Genomic DNA, 13,159 nt, shown 5'->3' with positions numbered 1-13,159 from the left:
GTGCCCCGGGCTCGGGCTCCTCCTCCCGCTCCCTCCGGGCCTTCTCTGCTCCCCACTCTCGGTCCTCGGTCCTCAGCCCGCGGCTCGGAGCCCCCACGAGCCCCAGTCCCGCTCACTTTCCAGGGCTCCCCCGCCCCCTTTCCTCCCTCCACACCCAGCGCCGCCCCCACCCTATCTTCCTTCCTATCGCCCTCGTCGGCCGGCTCCTGGACCGCGGTTCCCAGGATTCAACTTGACCCCAGCAGATTTCCCTAGGTCCTGCACTCTTTTCTGCAGCCTCGTGAGAGTGCTTTTGCCCTTCCCACCTCTAAGCATTCGCTGGTCTCGACGCGCGTCCCCCAGACGCCAGCGAGAGAAAACCCCCAAATGATCGTCAACCGGACTTTCATTCGCTTTGCCCACCCCCCAGGTGGGTGTCTTTCTCCAAGAGGGCTACCCAACGACAACATTTGAGAAGACCTCCAACTCGCTGTGGTCCAGCGGAGAGACACCCAGAGGGCAGCGCTCCATCCCTGCTCCAGGGCCTTTCCCAGGCTGCAGGGGAGGCGCAAGTCACACCTAATCCATCCTCCGCGGGTGGGGTGGCGGGGTGTTCCTAATCATTGACCTCATGGTGGGCTGTCTAATGCATAACTATGCCCACCAGGGCTTCTTAACAATCGCTACTGTCCTTGTCAGGTGCCATCCATTGCGACCCGATGCACAACCAAATGAAACCCTTCCTGGTTCTGCGCGATTGTTCCTGTGCCTGAGCTCATGATTACAGCCGCGGGGCAAGCCCGCTCCTTGGGGGCTCCATCTTTTTCGCTGACCCTCTACTTTACCAACCATGAAATCCTCCAGGGACTGTCCCCCCAGTATGTCCTAAGTATGTAACATGAAATCTTGCCATCCTTCCCTCTAAGGGTTCACCAGTGATCAACGGAGCTACATCATCCAGCAGTTAAAGGTTATGCCTCCCACCATTGTCCAACCAATAAAATAAGACAATTTAAGCTCATTTTGTCCGTGTGTGTGGAAAACGCATGTTATTGAGATAGCTTATTCCCCCACAAATTTACAAAGCAATGACACGTACTGCCTCTTCAGGATAAACTTTTTCCTTTATAGTAGCTTTCTCAGTACTTGAATGATTACACAGACATCTATCTGAAAAGGAATTTTGGAGCCGCTCCCAATCACTGAACAGCAAAGCATGTTCTATTGCTTTCTTTGGGTGTGGTCCTTAACAACTGCTGAACAGGGGTAGCTGAATATCAGTCCACCTTTTCATTTCCAAAAATAGAGCTCAGAAACAAAAGCCATAGAAAGCACGATAGGTTCCCTTCTTTTTCACATAGAAAAACTATCACCCCCTGCCCTGGAGTTGATTTTGACCCTACTTATAGGACAAGGTAGAGCTGCCTCTGTGGGTTTCCGTAACCCTTTACAAGGAGTAGAAAACCTCCTTTTTCTCCTTCCTCCGAGCAGCTGCTTGCTGGGCGTGAATTGCTGACCTTAGAGTTAGCATCCAATGCGTCAGCCCCGCACCACCTCGAGTTCTTCCCAACAAGATGCCACCTATATTATTAGCGACTAGACCCGGATATCTACTGGGAGGAAAACTTAAACTAATTGTCATTCTTTTAGAGAGGGCATTAAAAAGAATATTTTAATGAAAACATGAAGTATCTACTAAGATTCTTATAATCTCTGCCAAACCAGAGATTTCAAAATCTCTTGTTTGCAAACCCTTGAACCTGAATAATTTAGGTTAAACCTAAAATCATCAGGAGTTGCTCAGAGAAATGTATATTTCCTACTTCTCTATTCTGGTTTTACTACAGAACATTTCCTCTCTACATTTTGTCTTCTTCTCCCATCCCCTCCAAGTTCAATGGCTTTGCCTGGCTTTGTATATTTCTGCCCTATGTAGAAACTGCAAGCATTGTTACAGGTTATTAGAGGGTTCTCTGGTCCTTTACAGGAGTCCTCTTACAACCCTGCTCCTTCTCTACTGTTACTTTAGAATTTTCTTGCCAATGTGGTTTCCTCATCTGTAACATTGGAATAATAACCTGTTCTAAGTGCAGAGCTCTAAAGTTACATGTGCTGAAACACCTTTGCAAAATTATATGCTGTGCTAGCAACGCGTGGTAGTTTGCCTATGAAGGAAGACACATTTGTATTTCTCATGAGCAGAATTGTTTTTCCCTAAAATATGGGTCAGCTTGACTAGGCATGATTCCCAGTATTGCGTGGTTTCCTCTTTTTGTGATTTGCTGCACTTATCCTCCATTTGGTGACAGGTCTTGTGAACCCTATGCTCTGTGGTAGTGAGGCAGGAGTAGGATGTGTATATGGTGGATGATGGATTTAAAGAAGGTGTGACTCAAGTCCTACTCTTACTCAAGCCACACCCTTTCACGAGCCCCGCACAGCTTTATCTTTCAAGAGACAGTGGACTAGAGAAGCCAGCTGAGAAAGAAGGACCTTACTACTACTGAAACAGAAGATACAGGAGAGAAATGAATGGAGAACCTTCAAGACTCAAGGGAAAAACATCTCAACTGAAAACCTACAAGGCTCAGGGGAGAATGAGGCTAAGACACTTGACAATTTTTAAGGAGCCAGGCAGCACAGGAAAACTTTCCTTCCAAAGACCTTTCTCTAGAAAGAGAGCCTCCCCCCTGGAGCTAGCACTGTGTATTCAGACTTCTAGCCTCCTAAACTGTGAGAGAATGAAGTTCCGTGTGTTAAACTCATCCACTTGTGGTATTTCTGTTATTGCTGCATTAGATAAACAAGACCACATCGACATCTTATTTTCTTACTTTTAAATTTATTCATCACTTGGGATGGATTTACCTAACTTCTGCTGCTCAGTCACCTGTGCCTTGTGCTTCTCTTTGCCCTTTTCTTTGGGCTTTAAAATTTTCTCACAGTTTGAAATCTTTCCACCCCAATATATTAAGAACCCTCCTGTCCTCTGCAGAAATGTTCAATAAATTTTATCTGCTTCTGACTTTCCTAGTTTTTGAATCCTAGTGCTATCAGCATACTTTACCCTATCAGTTAAAAACTTGAGAATAATCATTCATTTTCAAAATACTAAGAAACCCTCCTTATAATGCAGGCAAATGCCCCCCCACCCCAAAAAAGGAAAAACCAAACAGAGCATAAAAAAACCATATTTACAAAGATACCATTTTGAGACTTCCCAGTTTTGCATTATTAACATGGATCCTCTGGAAATAGAAATTAGAAAAATAAGTGATTTTCTTAAGTATGATGAATTTATTTTGAATCTGTCAAGACAGATGCATATTTAGAATTATGTGTCCTTTTGCTTTTTAAATATCTTCAAAACATATGAAAAATCATAGCAACACATGAAGGAAAAAACCAGAAGTTGAAAGCTTTTTCAAAAGTTTGAAAACCCTCAGGTTTACAGCATTGCTCTCAAATAATTAAACAAACAAAAATAACCCCAAACAAGTTCATTGCCATGAGTGGAGCCCGACTCCTCGTAACCCTATATGACAGGGGAAAATGGTCCCAGGAAGGCGTACAGAGGGCGAAGGCATCATCTTTCTCCCTTGGTGGTTTTGAACTGCTGACTTGGGCTGCTCTCACATGAGTAGGAGGTCCTAACGAACCAGCGTAGTGATTCTGTGTTGGACTGTGAACTGCAAGGTCACCAGTTGCAAACTACCAGTTGCTCCTCGGGAGAAAGACAAGGTATTGTACTGCCTGAAAGAGTTGAGTTTTGGAAACCCATAGGGGCAGTTGTATCCTGCCCTATAGAGTGGCCATGTGTCGGAGTCAGCTCAAGGGCAGTGAGTTTAAAGAACCCGTAGAAGAGCCCTGGTGGTGTACTGGGTTATTCATGGAACTGTTAAGTGCAAGCTCAGCAGTTCAATGCCACCAGCCATTCCAAGGGAGAAAGATGCGACTATCTTCTCCTGTGAAGATTTACAGCCTCAGAAACCGTAGGGAGCAGTTCTACTCTGTCCTGCAACAAAATTGACTTGGTGGCAGTTGGTTTGGTTTTAGTTTTAAAGAGCCCATAAAAACAAGCATATTATGAAGTAAGGAAGGACATTTTAATGTTAGGCTTTTACTGATTATATATTTTTTTCTTTTAAAAGCTCAGCCATTAATATGCATAATCAGAGAGATTACTTCTAAGGAAGTATGCGAGTGGGAAAAGCTGTCAGATACCATCTTTTCTACTAAGAGTTTATTTGACACTACTGTACAAAAATATAAATTCATTCATTCTTTGTTCTCATCTCTGTTTGGAATTCCTCAGCTTCTTTTGAGCCTTTTTATCCTGTAGAATGACACTGCATTTGTTTTAGAAGCTGCAGCAGTCCGAGGATTAGAGCTCAACCCCTCTGCAATGTTTCAAGGGCCCTTTTCTCCTTCCCAGTACGAAACCTTTCCCAGACTACACGGGAAGGATGGGCTTCCTTTAGAGTTGAGTGAGCAAGTGGCTGTTTTTAAAATAAAATTGTTGAAGCAATTATTAACCTCTCCCCCCACCAAAAAAAAAATTACAAACATCAAAACCAAAACCCAATGTCATGGAATCAATTCTGATTCATAGTGACCCTACAGGACAGAGTAGAATTGTCCCTGAGTGTTTCCAAGACTGTAACTCTTTAAGGTAGTAGAAAGCCTCTTCCTCCTGCAGAGAGGCTGGTGGTTTCGAACTGCTGACCTTAGAGTTAAAAACTCAACTTGAAACCCACTATGCCATCAGGGGTCTTTTATAGCAATCAATTAATTCTAATTCATGGCAAAAACATGGATCTTTTTACTTGATGAGCCTAGAGGCCAAGTTGGGGGTCTAGGGCCACACTTTGAGAATGCATAGAGGAGCCCTGGTGATCAGGGTTCAGGCTTGACTGGGAACAGGTTGGTGTGGTGTTAGATGGGGGAGAAGAGAGCAGGTGGGTTTGTAATGTTGATTGGTTAATCCAAACTCCTCATTCATGACCGAAAAGGTCTTTCATGATCTGCTTCTTCTTCTCTCTCACTTGTCTCCTGGACCTGACAATACATTAATTCATTCAGCAAATATTGATTGGGTGCCTACTGTGTGCCAGCCACTGGTCTAGGTTTTAAGGATATTCCCGCAGAACTAAACTTTTCTTGCCCCAGTGCCTTTGTGCCTAATTTTTCTCTTTTTGGACCACTGGTGCTCAGATTCTCTGCTTGGCTGATTTCCTTCCATTCCTTAAGTCTCGGTTTAGCACACTTTCGTGGTGTGTGTGTGTGTGTGTGTGTGTGTGTGTAGAGTGGGGTGTATGTGCTGTGAGGATCCTTTAGTGGCTCTAAACCACCCCCTTCCCCAAACCAAACCAACAAAAACCCACCCATCAGCATCATCAGAAACCCTTTCAGAAATTCAAATTCTAGGGCTCAGAAACTAAGAATCAGAAATGATGGTGCAAGGCAGCAATCTGTGAGTTAACAAGCCCCTCCTGCTCCAGTGGGTGAGAAACACTATTCAACATCCAAACAAAAGGGTCAGATTGCTAGTCTCTCTACCCTAAACCAGATATTCTTTTATATCCAGCAGAGTTCATGATGTTGTCTCATTCTTTTGTCTTAAATTTCACCAAGATTTTCAGTTATAAGAAACTATTTAGGTGATTTAGAAAGTCTTGGGCAATTTTAGAATGTGTCAAATAAGTAACTTGATGACTGTTAAAATATACTTGCATAAGGGGGCTTCACATTTTCCAACAACTTTGTGAAGTGGAACTAAGGAATAATGAAATTTTTGCCATGAAATGTTGAGGTCTCTTTGTATAATATGCACAATTTAGCATTAATAACTGCTCGGTAAACATAAGTATCTATGCTAAAGGGAAAGGATCGGCATAAAACAAGCTGAATAAATGCTAGAGAGCAGGCTGTTTCCTCTGCCTTTTCTGAGAATGTCCTTCTACTGTGTGAACATCACTTCAGGCTTCCCCCAGGTATTCCTAAGGAGAAGACGGCAGAGCAATCAGGAGCTGTCAATGGAAAGCAGAACTGACTGATTCAAGAGTAAGTTTGGCAAAAGTGAATCCAACTTTAACCTCCAGCAGGTGCTATGCATTTTTAAATAAGTGCATTATAATTAAAGAACGGACTTTGGATAAGCAGATCTGAAGAAGAAGGAGGAGGGGAAGGAGGAGGAGAAGGAAGGGGAGGGGGAGGAGGAGAAGGAGAAGGGGAAGGAATCACTCTCATCCTGCGTAGGGTTCAGAAGTAGAGTTTGGATTGCTTCTATCTCAAGAATCTCTTGCTAACTTTCCCAGGTCACAGGCTCCCAGGAAAATGGAAATGAGGAAAGCATGTGGAGGGTGGTTATGAGGATTAAGTGAGATGCAACAAACAGTATGCATAGCACCGTCTCTGACATTAAAGGGTTCATTACGTATTAAGTACTTTGATGATTCATTCTAATAATATGAGGAACAATAAAACAAACCAAGCAAGCTAGCACCCACCAACACTAGAGCATGACTAAGTCCAGGATGAGAATGTCTCGCTGAGGAATCCCAAAGACAATCAAGTAGGGCTGCGTTCAATCTCATTCCCAAGAGAAACTTAAATAGATCAGAACAAAAGGCATTGAAGAGCTGTTGAGTCTGTTGGCCGTGATAAGATTTCTTAAAAACCCTTTAAGCAAGGGCTGGCGATGCCAGATACATCTCTAACAGCAGGGTTCTGGCTTCTCTCGATGCTTATCTAAGATTTTCTGGTTTGTTTGTTTTCTGTATCAATTTCTCACTCTCTTCCTCTTCCCCACTTTGTTGTTGCTGTTGTCCCAATGTGGAGGAAACGCGCTTGGTATCATGTGTGTTACGGCTTTGTGACCCAAGGTGACTTATAACCAGATGCCTTGTCAACCTGAAACACTTCTGCCTCCTTTGCATTCTCAGCTCTCAGTCCCTGGTATCTCACCATCCAAAGAACTCCACTTGAAGGCAGAGCAGATTAGGAACTGGGGCTTACTGGAGATGTTGGGGGCGTGGCTGCTAAATATCAGAAGCAAGGTCATGATTTCCATGAATGTCTATTCACTGATGCCTACATCAGTGCACAAGACATGACTGCTGAAACACCGACTTTAAGAAAAGAAACAGAAAATCAAATAAATGAACACCGAGTTCGTCTTCCACTGAAAGTGAGAATTGTATGACATAATCATAGGGTAATTGTATGTTATGCATGTATATATGATACATGTGTATATGATTGGTTGGTTGTATGATGTGCTGTGTGATTATCTGTATAGCACATTGGGAAAGCATTATTTCCCACGAACTCTCTAGATTTCACACACAGAATGTCCATTTACTATTTGGTCAACACATGTGATTTTTCTGGCCTTACTAAGGTGATCTTTACACTGTTGAAAAAAAGTTGAGATATGTAGGTAATTTTTGAGAAAATCAGGAAGTTTTATATGTAAAAGATCTAGATTTCTACTTCCCTTTTAAATATGTTGAAATGTGTCCATATTTTAACAGCCTCTTTTCACCACAACAAACTCTGCCATCAAATCAATTCTGACTCACAGTGACTCTGTCACCATGAGAGTAGCACTACCCCTGTGGGTTTCTGAGCCCGTCAATCTTTTCAGGAGCAGAAAGCCTCGTCTCCCTCCTGCAGAGAAGTCGGTGGTTTCTACTGCTGACCCTGTGGTAGCAGCCTGATGCATAACGGACTTCCATCCCACCAGGGCTCCGCAGAGTCAGGTCTCATTGAGCACAGCTCCTGTCTTAGTTAACTAGTAGTGCAATATAAGAAGTACCACAAATAGATAGCTTTAACCAACAGAAATTGATTTTCTCTGTTTATCCAACCCACTGCCACGGAGTCAAATCTGACTCCTACTGACCCTAGAGGACCGAGTAGAACCACTCCTTAGGGTTTCTGAGCCCGTCAATCTTTACGGGAAGCAGATGGCCTCATCTTTCTCCCTTAGACCAGCTGGTGAGTTTGAAAGAACCCAGCACTGAGGAAGCTTAAGTCCAAATTCAAGGCGCTGGCTCTAGAAGAAAGCTTTCTCTCTCTGTGGGCTCTAGAGGAAGATCCTTATTTCTTCAGCTACTGCTTCCTGGTTCCTTGGCGACCTCCATTTGTCTGAGCATTTATTTTACCCCATCTCTCCTCTGCTCACTTGTTCAATCTCTATCTCAAGTCCACATAGCTGATATTAGCCCACATGCCCGATAACAATCTATAAAGTCCTCTTCTGATTCGTGAACACATGCAATGACGCTTTATGTGGGAGATCACAGGCCGGTGGGTGGGAAGTCTTGTGGATCCAGTGGTGCTGTAAGCATCTCAGCACTGACAGGGCTCTCCACATGGCTTCTATGGCTCCAGAGATCTGGCTCTATCAGCCTCTCTCCATCTGTCTTCTCCACAGGGATGTCTCACAGAGAGAGTGTATTTCTTGCCTTCAAGGAGGAAAATACAGGAGCTCCCAGAATCCTCAGGAGCAGGCCATGCCCACAAAGAGGCCTCATTGGCTATATCCTGATTGACAGGCTTGACTCCACCCCTATACTATTTATTAATCCTCAAATTGACACCAGATTATGTAACTACCACAAAGGGATATCATTGATGATGTCAGATGGAGCTTGGCTGAAAGCAGAGAATACCAGAAAGATGTTAACTTGTGTTTTATTGACTATATCAAGGCATTTGACTGTGTGGATCATATCAAAGCCATGGACAGCTTTGGGAAAAAATGGGAATTCCAGAAAACTTAATTGTGCTTATTTAGATCATGTATATGGATCAAGAGTTAGTTGTGAGAACAGAACAAGGGAATGCCGCCTGGTTTATAATCAGGAAAGGTGTGTATCAAGGTTGTATCCTTGCACCATGTTTATTAAATCTGTGTGCTGAGCAAATAATCAGAAAAGCTGTATTCTAAGGAGGAGTGTGACATCAGGATTGGAGGAAGGCTTATTGGCAACCTCCAATATGCAGCTGATGCAACCTTGCTTGCTGAACATGAGGAGGACTGGAAGCACTTGGAGCCTTCAGATTAATTTAGGGTCAAGACCACCCAGATCCTCACAAATGGACCAATAGGTGACATCATGGTAAATTCCAAAGAGATTGAAATTGTCAAGTATTTTATCTTGTTTGGATACATCAAACCATGCATTGCATTTGGAAAATCTGATACACGAGACCTCTTTAAACTGTCAGAAACCTGTAGAGAGAGGCTCTTACTTGTAGGACTAAAGTGCACCTGACCACGGTATTTTCGACTGTGTCATATGTATACGAAAGTTGGACGTGAGTCAGAAGAAGACTGTATGTGTTTGAACTGTAGTGTTGGAGAAGAATATTGAAAGTACCATGGATGACCACAAGAGCAAACACATCTCTTAGAAGAATGACAGCCAGAATGCTCCTTAGAAGCAAACGCAGCGCGACGTCATCTCATGTCCTTTGGATACGCTATCAGGAGAGACCAGTTCTTGGAGAAAGACATCATGTGTGCTCAGGTAGAAAGGCAGCCCAAAAGAGGAAGGCCTCTACAAGGTGGATGGACACAGTGGCTATAACAACGGGCTCTCTGTGATAGGCTCTCTGTAGCTCTACTGCCTTGAGGGGTATGGCCTTCTAAGAGGGAGCAAACGCTAATATTCACAGACAAACAGAAGAACAGCAGGCATTTGTTCTAGCTCTCCATGGGAACTGACACTTGTCCCAGGTCTGCTAGGGATCCAAAATGAGGAAGCCTGGATGGAAATCCTATGCCTCCAGGGTAATTCCCAAGTAGAAATTTCCTCTTGAGATGCTCATCTGTATTTACCCAGGATATCAATCTGCTGCTTAACCGAAATAAAACCAGGTGCCACGGAGTTGATTCGGACTCCTGCCTACCCCATGTGTCACAGTAATACGGGGTTCCACAGGGTTTTTAATGGCCGGTTTCTAGAACAGCAGGTCATCGGGTCTTTCTTCTGAGGTGCCTCTGAGTGGCCCCGTGCTTCTGGGGAGTGGCTGATGGTTTCCCAATACTGACTTCTTACTTATAAACCCAGCGTGTAACCACTACACCACCAGGCCTCCCTGCTTCAAAGCCGGCATAGGATTTCCGTTTCAGTTACTTCGGAATGACTCTTTGTCAAAGCTATTACTCTTTAAGCGGAATAGGACGTTGCCATTGTCGCTAAGTCAGTTCTGACTCATGCAATCCTGCAGGACAGAAGAGAAAGTCCTTTTTCTCTCCTCTCTCTCCATGGCATGCGGAGCCCTGGAGGTGGAATGGCTACAAGCTGGGCTGCAGTTCAAATCCACCGCCCCACGCAGGAGGAGAACGTTGGGGCCTTCGACTCCGATAAAGAGCCAGAGTCTCAGAAACACACGGGGCAGGTCTATAGGCTGTCCTATAGGCTCACTCGGAGTCGGCATCGACTTGATGGCAGTAAGAGTGAGTTCTCTCCGTTTCCCCACCGGATTAGTGTTCCTGAGGAAGACGATGTCTCTCATTGAACCAATGGAGAACTACTGCATGGGCAATACACACAGTCTTCTAGGATTCACCGGTTCTCAACCTGGGGGTCGTGACCCCTTTAGGGGTCAAACGACCCATTCACAGGGGTCTCCCGATTCATAACAGTAGCAGAATGACAGTTTATGAAGTAGCAACGAAAATAATTTTATGGTTGTGGGGTCACCACAACATGAGGAACTGTATTAAAGGGTCGCGGCATTAGGAAGGTTGAGAACCACTGTGCTAGATGGTTGCATTATATTGTGTCAAAACATTAACTCAGTAAAATAATAACCATTAGGAATCCTAGGGGCATAGTAGGCTACCCTTTGAGCTGCTACCTGCAAGGTCCTCAGTTTGAACTCACCAGCTGCTCTGTCTGCCTCTAAAATTTTCAACTTTAAAGTCTCAGAAACCCACAGGAGCAGTTCTACCCTGTCCTATAGGGTCGCTATGAGTCAGGACCAACTTGATTTAACAATAAGATTTGGTTTTAGGGTTAAAAGCGTAATCATGGGAAATGATGGAGTGAAAACAAAATGGGAAATAATGCAAAATCACCCATACCAACAACAGCAGCAGCAATCATTAATATTTTAAGGCTGGGGTGATCAAATGCATTGTAAACTAAATTTAAGCTCTTGCCACTTGGTAATCTACACTCATTGGCAGACCAAGAAAACAGTAGCTCTTTGTCAGAATAGGACTTGAAGGATGCTACTTATGAACTGGGTTCTTTAGGAAACATACTTCCTATCATATGTTACCCGCTGGCATGGCACTTTTGGTAACACCAGTAGCTTCAGCATCTGTGATAGATTTTACATCAAGCTGATGGTATCTATGTGGGGCTAGGGGTGGGGCCCAACCTGTCAATCAGGTTGTACATTGCCTAGAGATGCCTTCTTAGAGCTGTGATCTTTTAATAAAAGAGACGGTGAGAACTCTCCCTTTCCCCTTTGCCTTTTGTTTCTCTGGAGGAGGAGCTGTGGTGACATAGCAGTCATGCATTGGACTGTGTGGCAGTTACATGATCTCCTGTCAACTTGAGCGAAGGGGTGGAGTCTAGCCTGTCAATCAGGTCATAGTCAATGATGACTCTGTGTGGGCATGACTTCTGAGGATTCTGGGAACTCCTGTCTTCCTGAAGGTGGGACACACATGTTCTCGGCTTCACATTCCTAGTGACAAGCCACATGGAGCCATACTGATGGCAGCAATAGCTGTGGAGCTGGAGGAGCCATGTGGAAACGCACACCAGTAGTGCTGAGATGCTTCCATCGTCACCGGATCCACAAGACTTTCCACCCACTGGCCTGTGATCTGCTTGCGTTTGGCATCATTGCATGGCTGTGTGAGCCTAAAGAAGAATTTATGGACTAATATCAGACATATGGGCTAATATTGGACTCATGGACTTGATCTAGACTGGGCAGAGATGTTTTCTTAATACACAATTATTCTTTGATATAAAGCTCTCTCATACACATGAGTGTCACTGAATTGGTTTCTCTAGTCAACCTGGACTAACAGACTACTAACTGCAAGTTCAGCAGTTCAAATCCATCAGTCACTCTGTAGGAGACAAAAGAGGCTTTCTACTGAAAAGAGTTAAAGTCTGAGGGTATGGGAAGGGAAGGTGGGGAATGGGGTTGGGGAGGGGGAACTGATTGCTATGAGTCAAAATCAACTAAATGACCGTGAGCTCGTTTGTTAGGGGCTTACTTGTTTGGACTGTGTGTATAGCTCTGGAGTTGGCAGCCCAAGAGGCCTGTCAATCCTGGGAGATGTGGAACCCTGTCTAATCTTGGAGCCTCGTGACACTGTATCCACCAGCCTGGGATCTCCTGGCTCCCTAATTGCTTTCCTGCGTCACCCACTGGTAGCTGCAGGAGTCTGAGCGTCTCCAGCTTGCATCTGACCCATGAATTTGAACGGGACTGCACGAGGATTTTTTTATATAAAATTCTTCCTTGATATAAAGTTCCTTCTTATACATATGTGAGGGCCACTCGTTTTTTTCTTGAGGAAACCGCCTACACAGAATCTGTTCATAGTTTGTCTCTTTCACCCCAGATTGTGCACGAGGAGTGGTCAGGAGCTGGCTCTCTGTGTGACGCCTGTGCCCTTGTCGTCTAGGCTTTGCCTCAGTCCAGAGCAGAGTCTTTAGTTCTGTGTACAAACAACGTGGCAGCCAGGGGACTCCCCCATATGCATTAAGGAACATGATGAAGGAAGACACCTCAGACTTGGGAGAGGGGGCTGGGAGGGGGTGTAGTCTGGATCAGCCCCTCACTTATCCAGGGCTTATCCAGGGACTGATACTGGGCTGGCATCTCTTTGAAGGCCAATGGGAAGGAAACTGCAGACATGTTTGAGTCCAGATTAGCACCACAATGGATATTCATCAATCAAGGAAATGCAATCCCTCTCCCAGGCAGGGGTAAGCGTGGGGGCAGGGAGGGGGAATAAGGAGGTATCTCTTTAAAGACCATTAATAGAAACTCGGCCATATCAGAATGGACTGGTAACATTTGGAATGCATGTCCAGCATTTCAATCCTCTCAAAGCCCTTTCACATAATATGCCTGCCCATCTGGACCTCATAACACCCGGACACAACAGACGGGACGGGAACGATCAAGC

At 44.6% G+C, this 13,159-nt stretch overlaps 1 protein-coding gene across 1 annotated transcript in view; it reads right to left on the bottom strand.

Moving 5' to 3' along the window:
* The window catches only part of PTPRB (protein tyrosine phosphatase receptor type B), a 124,929-nt gene that overhangs the window by 89,872 nt on the left and 21,898 nt on the right, over positions 1-13,159 (bottom strand). The gene's annotated exons all lie outside the window — the stretch shown is intronic.

Source organism: Echinops telfairi, unplaced genomic scaffold (genome assembly GCF_000313985.2).
Source record: "Echinops telfairi isolate 266 unplaced genomic scaffold, ASM31398v2 ScPeMD7_2;HRSCAF=8, whole genome shotgun sequence".
NCBI lineage: Eukaryota > Metazoa > Chordata > Mammalia > Afrosoricida > Tenrecidae > Echinops > Echinops telfairi.
This window is presented reverse-complemented; position numbering and strand designations above follow the sequence as displayed.